Genomic DNA, 20,569 nt, shown 5'->3' on the forward strand with positions numbered 1-20,569 from the left:
GGGAAAGGTAACTATTCCTGATCCTGTATGATCTCCAGTGATTGCTCCCTATAAATCTTCTGCAGTGCTTTTCCCAGCCTCAGGCAATTTCTTCACATGCATAATCTGATCAGTTCTTGGTTGAAGACTTAATGAGACCCTTTGTAGATCACCAGAGCTTCCTGCAGTAGAGTTTACTCTTCTCCCATAATTTGTTCTAAGAACTACAGCCGCCTTGGCTTCTCTAAATTCCTGGCTCTGTCTCTTTAACTCAGAGGAGTCCTTGTGCCATGACATAGAAATTAGTAGGGTAATAAGACAAAGTAACTGTAGAGCTCATCTCTGTTGTTTCCTATTTCTCAGAGATCACTGTCCTTAATTGCCTGGTATCTAATGTCTTAAAAATCATTGTCTCTATTTTGTCCAGTTTTTAATTGCTTCAGGTGGGAGGTTAAATTGAGTCAAGTGATTACATCTTGGCTGAAAACATTTCAATGTATGTTTGTAAAGATGACTTTGCTCTGTGGATAATAAATGGGAAGGCAAGTGAGTTTTGCTGGACATCAGGTTTAAAAAAAATCAGTAAAATATAGCCAATATAGGTAAAGCCTACCCCATATTGTTATTATGAAAATTAAGTTAGATAATACATACAGTATACAAAGAAGATCAGCTCCACTCTTTTCTTCATGGTATAAAAATGATAAATAATTTAAAGAATATTCATTTCATATCCCCAGATAAAAACACTTAATATATGTTTGTTGTTGGTAATTCAATCCCCTTGTAAGATGGCAAAATAATCTAGCCAACAATAACATCAAGATGTCAAGGTAAATAAAAGTGGTTAAAAAACAATAGCAGCATGGCCAGGCACGGTGGCTCATGCCTGTAATCCCAGCACTTTGGGAGGCCAAGGCAGGTGGATTACTTGAAGTCAGGAGTTTGAGACCAGCCTGGCCAACATGGTGAAATGCTGTCTCTACTAAAAATACAAAAATTAGCCAGGCATGGTGGCGCTCACCTGTAATCCCAGCTACTCAGGAGGCTGAGGCACGAGAATCACTAGAACCCAGGAGGAGAAGGTTGCAATGAGCTGAGATTGCCCCACTGCATTTCAGCCTGGGCGATAGAATGAGACTCTGTCTCAAAACAAAAACAAAACACAGTAACAGCATACGTATACCTATTACCCTGGTAAGTTCTTACAGGAGGGTCCCACCATGGATGGAGGAGCCCCAGATAATTGTGAAGGGACTCAAGAGATAAAACTGACAGAGATCTTTTACAAACAGTTCGCTTGTACACTTGAAAGAAATCTGTAGGACAATAATGCCACCTTGGAACACCTGTGATAAACATGTTAGCAGAAATAATGCAAGCTTATTATTTCAGAGTACACAATGCCTCTAAAAGAAAACTTCCTCAAGAGGAACACATTTAAAGACATAGCTGTTTATTGTCAAAACAGAGGGAAAATATAGAAATTGTCTGAATTTTAAAATTCGAGTCTTAATATTTATAGTTCCTGAGTATTTGAGCACACATGAAACCTCTTCTTTATTGCACATGAGAATTGATTCTCACTCCCCCGTTCCTTCTAAACAAATGGCTACAACAAAACCATCTTCATGTCCAGCTACACTGAAGAAAATTCTTGCTTTGTTCTTAGGCTATTTCGTTTCCAACATGCACTGTCTTGAGCCAACTCTAAGATAAGCAGTTATTATTTGAACAGTTTATCAAATAATTTCCAAGAGGCTTCCCTTTGCTGTTTATGTTGGAAAGTTGTTTCTGCCTGAGTTTATATTGATTCTAAGCAGTGTATGTGGTGAGAGTTCATGCTGATCCAATGTGGCTTACTCCAAGCTTTCACTTATATGAGAGCTCATTTTGGGTACATCTATATTTTTTAAACAAAAATAGCTGATTAGCAAATCCCACAGCAAGGTAAGTCCCCAGCTCAGCCCTCCAAATGTTTACTACTACTTTTTGGCTGCTGGAATATTTACCATAATAAGCAAAACTTTAATCAAATCAGCAAAGGTTTTTCAATTGCAGTATTCAAGTTCCCTCATTCTGAATTCATGCCGACTGTCTCCATTAGCACTGATAACCGGATGCAAAGAACAAGGGATGGGATAAAACCCTTTTTTCACTGAAAAGGGAAGTTACAAATAATGATAAGTTTTCCTAGCTTTTGAATTTAACAGCTCAGCTAACAAAAATGAGCATATTGTTGTCTCTCTAACCAAAGTGATCTAATTCCCTGAAAATAGTTGATCATATCTGCTGAACTGGTGCTACTCTCTGACATATTTTCTATTTTGATCCTCATTTTGTTCATGAAAGAGCAACGATGATTTAGAGTGACATGTTGTTGCTATGGAATCTTATTTCTCTCTGCTTTTAGTCTATTGAGGACTTGTGAGCTCTTAAATGTCTTTGCATGAGTTACTGCTCAAACGCACTGATGCACTGATGGGCTGGGCAGCTGTTCAAACCCAAACTCAAACCAGGGATGGTTACAGAGTCAAAGGTTGGGTTTTGAGCTGTGTAGCACATAAAATAAAAACAAATCAAATGTTTAAGTCATGGCCTGTAACTATATCTTGAAGGATTTTGATGATTCGAGCATTACTGCTGTGGTTTGGGACTGTTTTAGCCCCAGCATTTACAGTTATTCTTTTTTATTCCATGTATGGCACTCTGAGTTACTTCTCCTGCCTGATTTTCTTAAGGCAAAGTGGTGCAGATTGACAAAGGCTCCTCCTCTCCTGGCCTGGCAACAGATATCTTTACATCTAAAGGAAAAATTCAGCTCAGTTGCTCTGATATCAAACATTGGATGTTGGTTACTCTGCTGAGGGGTTCCATAGGAAATTCACTGGAGTACAGTCTTCACAAGGATAGGGACATTGTTTTATTTACTGCTGTCTAGCTAGCAGTTTGAATTGGAACTTAATCCAGAATAGGCAATCAATTAATATTTGCTTAAATGATTGAATGTAATCAAGAAAGCTTATTATTGAAAGGGAACTGAGCCCTGCTGATTCTATCTCCCAGTCTCTTTAAGTGTCTCTTCTACAGAATGATGACTGCTGATCTATATCTTCTGGAACCCCTACAGCCACAAGACCCTTCACTACCTAGAAAGTAATCCATTCCATTTGTGGAGGTCTTCCATTGTTCAAAAGCTTCATCTTACATCAGATGACAATCTATCTCTTTCTGTATTTCTTCTTTAATTCTTATTTTTTCCCTCTAGAAGGACACCTTCTTTCTCCTAACAATGCTTCAGATAGCAGGAGATAGGCCCCACATTCCCTGTAGAGCCCAAATGGCATAGAGTATAAGTGGCTAAATGGTGTAACCCGTAAAACCAGGAAGGCGCTCTCTTCTCTTACAAAACAGCTGATTTTTAGGACAGTTTTCAGACCTACCAATTTTAAAGGTTGCATGATACTAATAGGGTAATCAGGATTCATTACAGTATAAGAAATTACGGGACCTTAGTGGGGAAATCTCCATTTTAATTTTGCCTGACACAAAGCTTTAGGGAACTGAGATGATCAAGGAATTATATGTTAATTTTTGATTGGTAAAGACCTTGGAATTGAAATCTTAATTAATTAATCATACAACTCTTTCTTAATTGAGCACCTACTCTGTGCCATCACTTAATTTTCCTATATTGAATTAAGGCTTTATTACTAAACCTTAAGATTTATTGAGTGCTATTGCTCTGCAAATGTTATCATACTGAATTCTCATAAAAACCTCTGATGATGATTCTATTATTATCCTCATTCTCATAAAAGGAAACTTAAGTTCAGCAAGGATGAGGAATTAATCCAAGGTCAACAACAGGAATGTCAAAGACTGAGGCTTCAAACTCAGATGTATCTTGGCACAAAAGTTCTCTTAATCTCTAGGCCATATATTTTTAAAGAGAAATAAATTATTGCAGGGAAAAATCCGGGTTCAATTAATTTTTGTATTTCTGATAGTGCCTTTCATAGTCAATGCTCAATAAATATACGTTGAATAAGTAAACACATTTGGTGAATGTGGACCTTGGGACAAAGCATGAGCCACAACTTAACACTTTATGCCTCAAATTTCATCTCCATGAAAAGAGAGAATCAGGCTGAATCATCTAAGATTTTCCCCAGTCTTAAGCGTGTCTGCTGCTAGTCTAAAAATGAGGATGAAGTGGAGTTTAACAGCCACAGACAAGAGTGAAGAGCATTTCTAGAGGAGCAATATGACCTAATAGAGCATTCCTTCGAACAGAATGTCCCTCTGCCCAAAATACCCTTTCTCCACTTGTTCACTTGGCAAATGTCCAATGACCAGCTCAGCTTGCCACCCCTCTGAAGCTGTCCTTGACCTCTCCCTCAATACACATCTCCCCCTACCACACACACACAATTATCTCTTTTTGAGGGGCCCCAAGTACACCGTGCACGATTAGTGGTTATTTCACCTGCCTGTCTCTGTACTCTCACATCCTAGACCATGAGTTCCTTAAAGACAAATACTGCATCATATTTCTCTCCAGGCCCATCACAGAGCCTGGCACATAAAGCAAGGCTTCAGTAAGTGTTTTTTGAGTGCCCATATGAATCAGCAGGGCATATGTTTGGGAACTGGAGGGGAACAATTTGACCTTAATAGAGGATTCACGCCAGGAAAGAGGGAGAAATCAACTTAGTAGGATAGGGTGAGGCTTGAAGTCCAGAAAGGGGAACTTGAGCTTGGTGCCCCAGGCATTAAAAAGCCACTGTACCGTTCTTAGGGGAGAAGTGATGATAAAAACAAAATCCTATTGGGAAGATTAGTGTAAATATGGTTTCCCATTAAAAAAAAAAACGAGTAAAGGTTATGAACTTTCTTCCTTTACATACTGTTAATAAATCCACATCTCATTTACTATAGCTAACACTTGCACACATAAAAAACACAGGCTAGGCCGGGCGCGGTGGCTCACGCTTGTAATCCCAGCACTTTGGGAGGCCGAGGCGGGCGGATCACGAGGTCAGGAGATCGAGACCACGGTGAAACCCCGTCTCTACTAAAAATACAAAAAATTAGCCGGGCGTGGTGGCCGGCGCCTGTAGTCCCAGCTACTCGGAGAGGCTGAGGCAGGAGAATGGCGTGAACCCGGGAGGCGGAACTTGCAGTGAGCCGAGATTGCGCCACTGCACTCCAGCCTGGGCGACAGAGCGAGACTCCATCTCAAAAAAAAAAAAAAAAAAAAACACAGGCTAGCCTGGTTTGAAGGTGTTTTTCTTATTTTAAGTAAATGAATTTTTAATAAATTACTAACACAGTAAACAAACATCTTCAGTAGGATGAGCCAAATGTGAATAAGTCTAAACTGTTGTTATCACGTTATGTAGCACCTAGCTCAGTGCCTTACACATATTAAGTGTTCAATGAGTATTTGTGGGATGTCAAGTTGATATTGCATTGTGGTTACTTTACTGTGGTTACTCACACAGATAGAGAAAAACAGCAGTCCCCAGATCTAAAACACAGTGATTATTTTAGAAGATTAAAAGATTAAAAAATAAATTAGGCTGGTCACGGTGGCTCATGCCTATAATCCAAGCAATTTGGGAGGCTGAGGTGAGCAGATCTCTTGAGCTCAGGAGTTCAAGACCAGCTTGGGCAACATGGTGAAACCCTATCTCTACAAAAAAATACAAAAATTAGCCAAGCGTGGTGGCGCATGTCTGTAGTTCCAGCTACTTGGGAGGCTAAGGTGGGAGAATCGCTTGAGCCCAAGAGGTTGATGCTGCGGTGAGTCATGAATACACCACTGCACTCCAGCCTGGGTGACAGAGCAAGACCCTGTCTCAATAAATAAATAAATAAATAATAAAATAATTAATTAAAGATGGAAAGACTTTAGCCTTTGTGTTTAGAATACAGAACAAATCTTTTTATTCATATCAATGCTTGCCTTTTAATTCTCTAAAATGTAAAGTAATATTAAAATATGTGCATTGTTACGGCACGTGTCAAATGACCACGGCAGATCGTAGCTCAAAAATGCATTCCATCACAGCAAGACACCCACCCCAGTGTAAGCAACCAAGTGGATCAAATTTCTCTCAAATCCAAACGGACCCCTTTGTCCTCTGGTGTCTTGAAGAAGCTGGCCCTGGAAAAGAGTCCTCTCAGTTCAAGCGCATTGACAGAGGTGTTTTAGCCATCTTCCCCTGGGTAGTAATCCATATTACCATGTAGTTCTATCATTTTGCAGTCTTGGGATTTAAACTCATAAGCGGTTTCAGAATGTACAATTTTCTTCCTAACTTGAAGAGCAGAAAGGGGCGTGTGTGTGTGCGTGTGTGTGTGTGTGTGTGTGTGTGTGTGTGTGTGTGTGTTTTAAAGTAGGGAGGGCCTAAGAGGGCTCCTCTGTGATATTTGGTGTCTGATTTTGAGTAATTGAGCTTCTCAGTGACTAAGCACGGTGCTATTAGATGAACAATATGTGACGTTGCCTGATGTAGTGCATAATGATCTCATTTGGACCACCTATGAATCAACATTTATGCCTAGGAAAGGGTGAGGCTTTATCTTTTTTCCTAGATTATGATAAGGATTTCCATAATTTTGCAGCTCTACGGATGGCTTATCTCTATCTGTGTGGAGCTATGCAGCTCTTCCAAGCTTGGCTCTCATGCATATTTATCACTTTTAAATTTACAGCTAATTACTAGGATATTATGTCAGAAATAAATGGAAATCAACCGCAGTCTCCAGTAGTTTCATCTATAGTGAAAGGGCAAAGGAAAGAACTGAGGAAAGGTGGCAGGCTCTTTCCTTATACTTGGAAACCTTGTCATAACATAAATTTTAGCCAGAAATTTGCTATTGTATAACAGGTCTTTGAACCACGTCCTAGTTATTAAAATCCTAAAAGATCTGATGATAGCAAGGTCTCACTTCTTGTGTGTATTATTATAGGTGCTTATAAATTTGGAGGGTAAATCTGAATCGTGTCAAAAAGGATCCCATTCCTCATTGATGTTCATGTATATTTCAAAGATAACTTATCTTCATTCCTGATTTTGATCTTTCTTTGGTATTGGCTTGTAGCTCTCTGGATTTATGTATCTCTGCCCCTGTCCCTTTTGAAAGTAGTTAATCTTCCCCAACAGTTGTGAATATAATGTACTGGAAAAGAATGTAGGCTTTGGAGCCTGTGGTAGTTATTAGGCTGTTTATTAAATATTTCTGATTCTCCCTCTGGGCATAATAGATTTTTACCTCCCTGCCTCCTTAAAGGTAGGAATATTCATATGGCTTGTATTGGTCAAGAAACTGGAAGTGTAAGGGATGTGGCCACTTCCAGATGGAAAGTGTAAGGGCCTACGTGTGATTCAACTCACCACTCTCCTTTTTAACTTCTGCTTCCATAATCATGGAATCATGGAGATGGAGCCTTCCTCAGATTGAGTCTCCTAGCGAGGACAACATAGAACAGAACCCTCAACAAATAACCTTAGTTGTTTTTAAGTCACTGAGACTTAGAGGTTGGCTGTTACCCCTGCAGAATCCAGCTTCCACGGTGCCAAAGACAGTCCTAGACTCAGATCCTTGAACAAAGTATGGAATTTCTTTGACTCCCTTAGGGAGTCATATGAAGAGTAAATAAATGTATGTAAGTAGAATGGTTTGCCCCCAAAAATGTACATACCAATGTTGATTTCCTCTGTCCTCCTTCCTCCTCTTTATCCATGAGGAGAGAAAGGGTGTCTTGTCTATCACTTGATTATGCCTAGCATAAGCCCTGAAATGTAGAGGTGCTTAAACAAATAAGTAAAAGCATAGAACTATCTGAACGAACTTAGAGAGTAATTTTTTACATGATCTTTAGCAATCATTGTGCAACATAAATATTCTTTTCTTTCTATCAATTTTCTCACGTCAGGTTTTCCAAGGCACATTCGGACAGTGAGACAGGTTGGATAGGAAGAGAGGTCTGTATTGGGATTTTAATTCCTGCATAACTAGTTGCAAATCAGAGTGACTCTGGACTGAATGGGACAATTTGTAGCATTCTGAGCTGAAGTGGCAATGGCTCCACTGGCCTCCACATTGACTGGACCTCTTTTGGAGAAATAAGCTCTGCTCTGAGCAACACATTGAGAATGATCTTAACAAACTTGAAAACACACAAGTAGCAGGTAAGGGGACAGACATTGTAGGCAGAGCAAGATGCTAAGAAGTTGGAAAGGTATTGTTTATTGCTCCAAACTCCCTCATGCTGTTGGGAGGTTAATTGAACACAGAAACTATTTGTATTCTCACTACTTTAGCAGACAAAGTGAGTAAAAATGTTGCCAGTGGATAAATTAGTCTGTACTGTGACCCAGGGACACAGAGTTTTTAAGAAGGGAAATAATGTCCCCATCCACTGGTTTAGAAATCATAGAGGAAGAAAAGAAACCTAAAATTATCCAGCAAACAGAAAGATGGAAAATCATTAACACAGAGTTTTGCTGCCCTATTTCATCATGAACTGCATTTGCAAAGCAAAAAGGGACCCAGCATTAGACAGGAGGAAAAGAGGACAATGTGAAGAAGAGAGGAGGAAATACGAGCTGTGAGCCATCAGCCAGGACAGATCTCTTTGCAGAGATCTTTTTGCAGAGATCTGGGGGCTGCTAATCCAGGGTTTCAAGGAGGCACCAAGATACCAGAGGAAACTACTGTGGAGATGGGCATGGTGCCGGGGCACCTGAGCTTCATCAGGAGAAAAAGGATGACATTAGTGAGAAAATATAATCTTCTTGATTAATCTGGGATAGGAGAATCAGAACCATAAAAGATTGGTTTTAGAGACTGGCCTGAGATTCTTTAAGATTTTCTAAGACATCTTAAGATGAAATTCGACTTTACCTGCTAAACCTATAACTGTTGTCACCATTGAATGCATTTTTCCCTTAGCAACTCCTACATAGTTTTATTAGTTCATGCTCATGCTGCTAATGAAGACATACCTGAGACCGGGATAATTTATAAAGAAAAGAGGTTTAATTTACTAACAGTACTGCATTGCTAGGGAGGCCTCAGGAAATGTACAATCATGGCAGAAGGCACCTTTTCACAGGGCAGCAGGAAAGAGAATGAGTGCTGAGCAAAGGGGGAAGCCCCTTATAAAACCATCAGATCTCATGAGAACTCACTCACTATCATGAGAACAGCATGGGGGAAACCACCCCCATGATTCAATTATCTCCACCTGCTCCTGCCATTGACATGTTGGGATTATTACAATTCAAGGTGAGATTTGGGTAGGGATACAGAGCCAAACCATGTCATTCCACCCCTGGACCCTCTCAAATCTCATGTCCTCACATTTCAAAACACAATCATGCCCTTCCAACAGTCACCCAAAGTGTTAATTAATTTCAGTGTTAACTCAAAAGTCCACAGTCCACAGTCTCATCTGAGACAAGGCAAGTCCCTTCCGCCTATGAGCCTATAAAATCAAAAACAGGTTAGTTACTTCCTAGATACAAGGGTGTACAGGCATTGGGTAAATACACTCATTCCAAATGGGATAAATTGGCCAAAAACTACATTGGCTACAGGTTCCATGCAAGTATTAAATCCAATAGGGCAGTCATTAAACCTTAAAGTTCCAAAACGATCTCCTTTGACTCCATGACTCACATCCAGGTCATGCTGATGCAAGAGGTGGGTTCCCATGGTCTTAGGCAGCTCCATCCCTGTGACTTTGCTTTCCCCTCTCCACTGCTTTCATGGCTGGCATTGAGTGCTTGCAGCTTTTCCAAGGGCACAGTGCAAGCTGTGGGTGGATCTATCATTCTGGGGGATGGAGGGTGTCACAGCTCCACTAGTCAATGCCCCAGTGGGGATTCTGTTTGGGGGTTCTGACCCCACATTTCCCTTCTGCACTGTCCTAACAGAAGTTCTCCATGAGGGCTGTACCCCTGCAGCAAACTTCTGCCTGGAAATCCAGGCATTTCCATACATCTTCTGAAATCTAAGTGGGGGTTCCCAAACCTCAATTTTTGTCTTCTGTGTACTGATAGGACCAACGCCACATGGAAGCTGCCAAGGCTAGGGGCTTACACCCTCTGAAGCAATGGCCTGAGCTGTACTTTGGCCCCTTTTAGCCATGGCTAGAGCAGCTGGGATGCAGAGCTTGAATATTTCCCCAGAAAATGGGCTTTTCTTTTCTACTGCATGGTCAGGCTGCAAATTTTCTAAACGTTTATGTTCTGTCACCTCTTGAATGATTGCTGCTTAGAAATTTATTCCACCAGATACCCTAAATCATCTCTCTCAAGTTCAAAGTTCCACAGATCTCTAGGGCAGGGGCAAAAAGCCACCCATCTCTTTGCTAAGCATAATAAGAGTATCTTTTACTCCATTTCCCAAAAAGTTCCTCATCGCACCTGAGACCACCTCAGCCTGGACTTCATTTTCCATATCACTATCAGCATTTTGGCCAAAGCCATTCAGTAAGTCTCTAGGAAGTTGCAAACTTTCCCACATCTTCCTGTCTTCTAAGTCCTCCAAGTTTCTATGTAAAGTTCCAAACTTTCCCACATTTTCCTGTCTTCTGAGCCCTCCAAACTCTTCCAACCTCTGCCTGTTACCCAGTTCCAAAGTTGCTTCCATATTTTGGGGTATCCTTATCATAGTGCCCCACACCCTTGGTACCAATTTACTGTATTAGTTTGTTCTCACACTGCTAATAAGGACATACCTGGGACTGAGTAATTTATACAGGAACGAGGTTTAATTGACTCAGTTCTGCATTGCTGAGGAGACCTCAGGAAAATTACAAGCATGGCAGAAGGCATCTCTTCACAGGGTGGCAGGAGAGAGAATGAGTGCTGAGCAAAGGGGGAAGCCCCTTATAAAACCATCAGATCTCACAAGAACTCACTCACTATCATGAGAACAGCATGGAGGAAACCACCCCCATGAGTTCAATTATCTCCACCTGGTCCTGCCCTTGACATGTGGGGACTATTATAATTCAAAATGAGATTTGAGTGGGGACAAAGAGCCAAACTATATCAATAGTGTAAAGGTAGCTTTTACCACATCCAAGGCAAGTGGTCTATGAAGAATTTATTGATGACATTATTTATTCATTCCATCATAAGCACTGAACACCTACTATGTGCCAGCCAACATGCTAGATACTAGTGATACATAAAATTAAAGTCTGTCCTATAGAATTTCACTGGCTCGTGGAGGAGAAAGAGCCAGAAACAGACAATTAGATTGCAATGTGTGATCTGGGTGCCGTGATAGGGGGGAGTACAAGAGATCCTGGAAGCTTCTGGGAAGAGCACCCAACCCAAGGGAGGAGGATAAGGAGCAAGAGGGGGGAAGGGAAGGGTCAGGGAAGAGATTATTCCATAAAAGCTTGGAGGATGAGCTGGAGTCTGCCTACACAGGATGGTGCTGGTGTGTGCTATTACTCAGGTCCACCATGTTACATAAGAAGAGGTGAGAGGTAAGACTGAGAGAGCAGGAGCCTGGTCCCTCAGAAGGCCTTCATGGGGCTTGGACTTCATTCCAGGGGGAAATGGGGAGCCATGACAGGGTTTTAGGTAGGGACATGAAACGTTCATCTTCTCATAATTATTCTTTGAAGGAGATGGCTCTGGGGGTTGGGGGAGATGGATTTGAAAAGGGGAGAGTGGAGGTGGGGAAATTAGTCAGGAGGCTTGGCAGCAAACTATGTGAGATATGACAAGTGCCTGAACAGCAGCCATGGGAGCTGGGGAAGGAATCCTGGGCCGAAGCCCCAGAGCAAAGGAACCTTGAGCTATTTGAGGGTTTGCTTGCTGATTCCATTCTTTCAACAAACATTCAGAGTGATATTTATGGTGGAACACTGGGTGGGGCAGTGACAGTCAATGGGAGGAGAGATCTGGTGTTTGTCACAGTTCTCTCCTGCTCAAACTCACTGAGTAGAATCTTTCTTCTTGATTTCTTCTTTGCTTGTGCAAGGATAGATGGTGGTTGGCGTGGGAGCCTCCCATGCTGGAACATGCCTGGCTCACTCCACACTCCACGGTCCTTGCAGATGTATCAAGGAATTTCTTTTTCAGAGCATGTGACTGGGATGAATGCTGTGTCTCCTTGGAGCCCCTGGAAGCTGTCAGGCTTTTTGGAAATCTTGGCACCCAAGGAGCAAAGGAGCAAGGATAAAAATGTCTGCCAGCCTTTGGAAGGCATAGGTGGGGATTCATTTATATCCATGTTGACTTCCAATTCTAAGCTCTTTAGGATTCTGTAACGATTGTAGAGCTAACAACATCATCTAGGCACTCTGTTTCTTCAGGATGGTGCCAGAGCATTGAGACGTTGTGCCATGGTTGTGTCAAGGTTGGGGAAACAGTTCAGTTTTTTTAGCAAAGAAGGGGGGGAAGATGAGATGAATGACTTTGTCAACCATAGTGAATAGCAGCCTTCTTGCTTCCTCCTCTTCCTATCTCTTTCCTCACTCTCTAGGGTGCTTGTGCTTAGGAGAAAAGGTGGCATGGGCTCCCTGGATGGGCATCTTTCTGGTCCCAAAGACATAGATGAATCTAGAGAGACCTACATTTAGCCTTGGCTCTGCCTACAAGGCCCCTCTCTTTGGTGCTGGGGCTGATGCCAAATGGTATTCTGATGCACACAAAGGGAAGCAGTACAACCACAGAAAGCACAGAGGAACAGTGGTAAAGATGATGGGCAGGATTAAATTGGAGAAATAAAGATAGCAGGGGAGAAACAAAAATATTTTTTCCTTTTCCTCCAAGTACTGATGTAATCAAATCTTCTAAAACATCAGTTGCCCACAACTGCTATGACAATTATTCATAGAAGGCAGTGGAGTCCTAGCCTACTCCTTAAATAAAACCAACTTCTACTTGTGAATAGCTAATTGTCCAGTGCTGCACTCCTGTCCCTTGATGAGGCCTCGCATGTCTTTCTATCATCACACAAGCTCAAATAAGGAAAAAACAGGGACCTTATTATCGTTACTGTTATAGTTAACATCTATTAGGCACTCACTTTGATCCCAGAGAGTGTGAATTCATTCTTGTGAAGGTTCCTAATGACTTTCATGTTCCCACACCCAGTGGATTTTCTTCTCTGTCCTCCTTTTACTTTTCTTGGTGCTGAGACACTGCTCTCCTCTGGTTGGCCTCCTACTTCAATAGTGTCTCATCTCAGTCTTTTTGCTTGTTGTTCTTTCTCTATCTGACCTCATGATATGGATGTTTCTCAGAATCAAAGCCTGGGCTTTCTTCTTTTCTCTTTCCATATTTTTGCCTAGGTGGTCTCATTTTTTCCCATGGTTTAGGTACTGTGAATGCTGATGACTCTGAAATTCATATCTCCTGCTAAGACTTTTCCTCTGACTTTGAGGCTCTCATATCTGACCATCATCTTTAGGTCTCCATTTGGATGTCTCAAAGGTAGACCTAACTTGTCCCAAATTGAACTCCTGCTTTCCCCTCCCCTCCAAGCAAACGTACCCTGCATCTTCTACATGTTGACTTCTCCTCACTGTTCTTCACATCCATCTGCAAGTTTGGTCAATTCTGTCTCCACTTGTCTGCATCCCTTCCACCGCCTCCCCAGCCTCCATCATCTCTTTCCTGGATTTCTGCAGTGGTTTCTGATTGGCCTCTCCACACCCACTCCTGCCTCCCTACAAGATGTTCTCCACTCAGCAGTTGGAGTGCATATTAAAACATGTAAAATAATTCATGTCTCCAAACAGATATCCTATTTAAGAACTTTTGGAAGCTTGGCGATATTTATTTTTTTTTTATTTTTTGAGATGGAGTCTTGCTCCATCACCCAGGCTGGAGTGCAGTGGTGTGATCTTGGCTCACTGAAACCCCCACCTCCTGGGTTCAGGCGATTCTCCTGCCTCAGCCTTCCAAGTAGCTGGGACTACAGGCACCTGCCACCACACCTGGCTCATTTTTGTACTTTTAGTAGAGACAAAGTTTCACCATGTTGGCCAGGCTGTTCTCAAACTCCTGACCTCAGGTGATCCACCCACCTTGGCCTCCCAAAGTGCTGGGATTACAGCCGTGAGCCACCGCACCCGGCCACGATTTTTACTTGTTAAACTAAAAGCCTTTACACACACACACACACACACACACACACACACACACACACACACAGATGTCACTCTGCTGCTGAAAATCCTCTAGGGACTTTCTTTGAACTTTGAATAAAATATAAACTCCTTACTTTAGCCTTCAAGGTAGCTATTGTGCTTAGCTCATGCCTTATTTTGTGTCCTTCCTCCCCTTGCTTTTTCTATCCTGGCCACCATGGCATTCTATTAGTTTCTGGAACCATCCATGCTTTTCTGCCCTTAGGATCTTTGCACACTCCTGGAATACAACTCCACTTGCTTTTTCCATGGCTGGGTATTTCTCATTACGTAGGTTGTAACTTACATGTCATCTCCTCCAGGAAGTCTTCCTGATCTCTGCTGTCATACTTTATCAAGGAATCCTGTTACTTCTTTCATGGATCTAGTTACAACTTAAAATTTTTTCCTCTCTTTGTTTAGTTATTTATCTTCTTGACAAGTCTGTAAACATGTGTATTTTGTTCACTGTTTGTATTCCCAACTACTAACAGTGACTTGCATGTGATAGGTGTTCACTATTACTTGTTGAATAAAAGAGTGTCAGGCTTGCACTAAGTTCTACATACCTTATTCTAATTAATGTTCACAAGGAGTCTGAGAGTTAGATGTCACACTAATCCCGTTTTATGCACAAGAAAAATTAGGTTTACAGGCGTCAAGGTAATATACTCAAATCCAGAGAACCTACAGGTAAATAAGTTCGGATTTAAACTTGGATTGTCAAACTCCTGGAGCTGAACACTCATCCACATCACTTCATTGCCAATGGGGAGTGGGAGGATACACAGAAAGGAGCTAGGAAGTTATTGTGTCTTTAACATAAGTTCAGTCATGCTTTCTGATTTTTAAGATCTTGACATGGAGACCCCAGCTCTTTCCTCGTCTATTAAGTGACTGGTTTCAGAGGGTTTTGTTTGTTTCTTCAGGGACAAAACAGGGAGTTAGGCAGCCTGGAGTTTGAATTCAGCTCAGAGCCCAGGAACCATTTATAACTATCTCTCCCTTGCTAGTTCACTTTAACTTCCTAAAGCTGTGCACACTCCATGACCTGATTCTTGTGATTTGATTCTCCCTCATCCCTCAATATTTACATTGAGACAAATAGATTGCCCAAATGGTAATCTGTGAGAGTTCTCTGTGACTCAGTTTCCATAACTCTGGAGTAACTTGTCTAAATCTACTCATCTCTGAGATGTCAGCATGATTCTAACACTTAGTCCAAGTAACAACTCTGGTAGATTAGAAAACAGGACCCCTCAATTCCTATCAAAATCTCAATGATAGTTTATGTAGAAATAGAAAAGTACATGCTAACATTCATATAGAGACTTAAGAGACCCCATATAACCAATACAGTCTTGAAAAAGAAGAATGAAATTGGAAGGCTCACACTTACTGATTTCAAAGCTTGCTACAAAGACACAGTAATCAAAACAGTGTGGTACTGGTATAAAGACAGATATGCAGACCAGTAGAATAGAATAGAGACTTTAGGAATAAACCCTTGCATATATGGTCAAACAATTTTTGACAAGTGTGCCAAAACTATTAAATGAGAAAAGGTAGCCTTTTCTACAAATGGTGTTGGGAAAACTGGATATCCACACGTGCATGAATAAATAAATAAATAAATAAATTTGGATCCTTATCTTATACCACATACAAATATTAACTTAAAATAGATCAAAATATAATAACTAAAACTATAAAGCCCTTAGAAGAAAACATAGGGGAAAAGCTACAAGACATATATTTCACAATGATTTCTTGGATATGGCAATAAAAGAATAGGCAACAAAAGAAAACATAGATAAGTTGGACTTTCTTAAAATTAAAATGTTTCTATATGGGAAAAACACTATTAAACAGAGTGAAAAGGCAACCCATGGAATGGGAAAATATTTTCAAATCATATATCTGATGAGAGATTGGTATATACCATATATAAATAATTCCTACAACCTAACAAAAACAGAACAAACAACCCAATTAAAAACTGGGCAATAGGCTTGAAAAGACATTTCTTTAAGGAAGATATAGAAATGGTCAATAAGCACATGGAAAGATGTTTAATATCATTAGACATTAGGAAAATGCAAGTCAACACTATAATAAATTACCACTTTACACTACCACTTTACACTAAATTACCACTTTACAACATTATAATATATTACCACTTTACACTAGGATGACTACTATCAGGAAAAAAAAGGGGAAGAAAAGAAGACAAAGAAAATACAAATATTAGCAAGAATACATTGCAAGTGGGAATGTAAGATGGAGTGCAGTCCCTGTGGAAACTCGCATGGGAATTCCTTGAAAAATTAAGTGTAGTTACTATATGTTTCAGAAATTCTACTCTTGGATATATACCAAAAAGAAGTGAAAGCAGAGACTTGCACAGATGTTTGTATATTTGTATACTCATGTTCATAGCAACATTATTCACAATAGCCAAAAGGTGGATGCAACCCAAGTCACCATCAATAGATGAACGGATAAAGAAAATGTGGTACACACATACAATGAAATATTATTTAGCCTCAAAAAGGAAATACATTATTACATGTTACAACATGGATGACCCATGAAAACATTATGGTAAGTGAAAGTAACTATTCACAAAAGGATAAATACTGCATGATTCTCCTTAGTCCAGGTACCTAGAGTAGTCAAGTTTATAGAGACAGGAAGTGGAATGGTGGCTGCTAGGGGCTGAGCAGGAGGAGGGAATTGAGAATTACTGTTTCATGTGTATGGAGGTTCAGTTGGGGAAGATGAAAAAGCTCTGGAGATGGATGATAGTGATGGTTGCACAGCAATGTAAATATGCTTGATGCCACAGAACTGTACATATTAAATGGTAAATGTTATGTCATGTGTGTTTTATATTTTCCCACAATAAAACAAAAGAAAAGAAAAAAACCTGATGATATATTTGTCTACCTAGGAAACCCTAAAGACTACTACAAAATCTCATAGAACTGATAAAAGAATTCAGTAAAGTTTCCTGATACAAAATTAATGTACACAAATCAGTAGCTCTCCTATACACCACCAGCAACCAAGCTGAGAATCAAATCAAGATCTCAACTCCTTTTACAATAGCTGCAAAAAAAGTAATAATACTTAGGAGTATACCTAACCAAGGAGGTGAAAGACCGCTACAAGGAAAACTACAGAACACTGCTGAAAGAAATCATAGATGACACAAACAAATGGAAACACATCCCATGCTCATGGATGGGTAGAATCAATGTTGTGAAAATGGCCATACTGCCAAAAAAAATCTACAAATTCAATGCAATTCCCATCAAAATACCACCATCATTATTCATAGAACTAGAAAAAAAAATCCTAAAATTCATATGGAACCCAAAAGCAGCCCGCACAGTCAAAGCAAGGCTAAACCAAATTTACTAGTTTGAAGTATAGCTAAAATCACGTAGTGGGTACTATGCTAAGTTGTTCAAAGTCCCCCTTCAGGGCTGGAGGGCTTATTCCAGATGCTGGGGATGCCCTGCTTCAGCTGAAATGAATGACCTCTCATAAGGCCAGGTTGCATTCTTGGGGTGGCTTGAATCGGGTGATCGGTCAATGTGAGGATATTACAACTTTTTTCAGAGCTCTCAAGGTGGGGCTCAGGCTTTGTGGTGCCTGCCCTGAGGCCCAATTTCCTCCTCTTTATTAGTAACCTGTTTATTTCCCTTCCCACACAGATGTCGATCCTGAAAGTAATTCCTAATAAACTTTCTGCACAATAAAAAAAAGGAAAATGAAAAGAGCACCTCTTCCTTGATGCTTTACTTCCACTGATGCCAGAAAAAAATCATCATAACAACCGTATAAATATATGACAGGTGGGATTTGCAAAACACTCCTTGAAGCTGTGCAGTGCACAACCGCACAATGGAGCACTGGTTCTGTTAACCTCTGTCTCATTTCTCCCGCATTTGGGAGTCCCCAGCACCACTGAGCTGGATTGACTGATGAGTGCCCGCTAGTCCTTAACCAGTGCCTGAGCCAGCCTTGAACAGGGAGGAAGCACATCAGTTGCCCCAGCCCTGCCATGCGTTAGAGTTTGTAAGTAATTTCTCAGGTCAATCGGATTTGGAAGATGAGAAGCTAAGAGTGAGCTGGGAGGGTCCCGGGAGACTTTCACTCTTTAGCTTTGTGGGCTCAAGTTTACCTCCCAGTCCTTACACTTTCCTGGCTCACGCTCAGCTCTTTGGACAAGCCAGAGAATAAACAGATTAAATTGGACTTTCTCAAAATTAAAAATGTTGCTATATGGAAAAAGCACTATAAATAGAGTGAAAAGGCAACCCACGGAATAGGAAAATATTTTCAAATCATATATCTGATGAGAGATTGGTATCTACCACATATAAAGAATTCCTATGACTTAACAGTAACAGAACAAACAACCCAGTTTAAAAAACAAAACAAAGCAAACAAACAAACAAACAAAAAACAGGAAGAAGATTTTCAGCCTCTCTTAGCCTCAGGTCTTAAGTTGTCTTAAGACCCGTCTCTTGTGTTGGTCTTAAGATGCTGTGTTTCTCAGACTCCATTTTGCCTGTATCAATAGTGAAATAAAGTTCTTAGGGTATCTGTGAGTCCTAAGATCACACCTGGGGTCTCCATTGTCAATAACAATAGGAAAGAAGCCCTAAATTAGGGCACTTTATTCCAAGTTAATTTTTCAAGTTGTGTAAGTCAAGCTAGTGCATAAGGTCTTGGTGGTGCTGAGCAAGAGTTAACACCAATTTAATTTCCTTTATAACCTGATAATAAAGTCCTCACATTAAAAGAGAAGAAAAGAAAACCCTCTTTTAAGCCTCCTTCTCCCACAAGCTTGCCTCTCTGTCATTATCCCACTACTCTTTCAACATCACACTGCTGGATAGAGTAGTCCACACCCCCGGCTTCTCTCTCCTCCCCTCCCTTTCATTCCTGGGACCATGATGTCTCCTTTCCCCTCCATTCCATGAATACTGTTCCCCCAGGGGCCACTAAGGACTTTCCAATGGTCAAATTCAGGAAATTCTTTTAAATCTTCCTCTTTTTGACCACCTCAAAGCTTTCTTCTTTAGGTTTTGTGACATTGTCATGTTTCAATTTTCTTTCTAGCTGTCTGTTTTTCATATTTCATTGGTAAGTCCTTCTGCCTGTACCTCAAACATTGATGTCCTCTGGGCCCTCTCTCTGTCTGCCTTCCACACATTTCCACTTGGACATCTCTGAAACATGTCAGACTTAGTATGTGCAGAGCTGACATCATTGCTCCTTTGCTTATCACCTGGCCTGAATCTGCCCCTCTTCTTCCACTCCCTGTCAATGTTACCAGCAACTATTCAATCGCCCACACTGGACCCTTAGCAGTTGTCACTTTCTCAAGATCTCTATCACATACACCCATATAGCTCCACTAAGCAAAATGGTAATCCCTCTCCGCCCCAGACTCTCTGTCCCCTTATCTCTCCTTATTGCTTTCCTTAGCACTTATCACCATCTGTACACTACTAGATGTTTAAGGATTTATTCTCTGTCTTCTCCCATAAGAAGGAAATCCCATGAGGGCAAAGGCTCTACTTTGTCCACGGCTACATCCCCAGTGTCTAGAGCAGTGCCAGGACTTAGTTAAGAATTCATAAATATTTGTTGAATGAATGAAAGGAACTTGGATTTCTTCCTCTGCCTCATACTTCCATCTTCACAACATACCCAGGTCCACCTGTTCTTATCTTATCTTGGATGCAAATCTGGGCCCCTTTTTGCTTCCTTTCCCACTGTCGCTTTCTTAATTAGGCCCTGTCACTCCATCCAGAGCTATCATGGCCTCCTAGCTTATCTCCTTGCCGTGGCTGTCTTCTTAGACCATTCTCTGCTTCCTCTCTAAAGAACTTTCTCTCTAAAGCACAGTCTGGAGTCTCCTTCCTCTGCCTCAATCCCATGGATGTTCACTTTGTAGATGCTCATTAATGTGTGCCTGACAGCCCGGGCCTCTCTCTGGGGAGAGAGGTCCAGTGAGGGCCACAGTTTTGTCCCATTTTAAAATGAGGATCAGGGAGGGATTGAAACGCAACACAGAGCTCACAGATGTAGGCACCAACTAGCGGAGATATACAGAATTAGAGACAAGTGACACATCCTGTTAAAAGAACTTGGGAGAGATACCAGGCGTGTGGACTGGAATGACTGGGGCAGCATTCTAGAATGAATCATTACAACAGAGATCAACAACCACACGGGGTAGGGAGCGGTTGGAGAGAGAGAGGGAAAAAAAGAAATTCAGTCATGCTTTAGTGAGATTGGATTTCCACACTTGTCTACATTGAAAAGCTAAAAATAGGGACATTTGGGGAGAAAAATAGTGAGGAGTCTTTTAATTCTACTGATATAGAC

This window comes from Hylobates moloch, unplaced genomic scaffold (assembly GCF_009828535.3).
Source record: "Hylobates moloch isolate HMO894 unplaced genomic scaffold, HMol_V3 SCAFFOLD_11, whole genome shotgun sequence".
In the NCBI taxonomy this organism is placed as follows: domain Eukaryota; kingdom Metazoa; phylum Chordata; class Mammalia; order Primates; family Hylobatidae; genus Hylobates; species Hylobates moloch.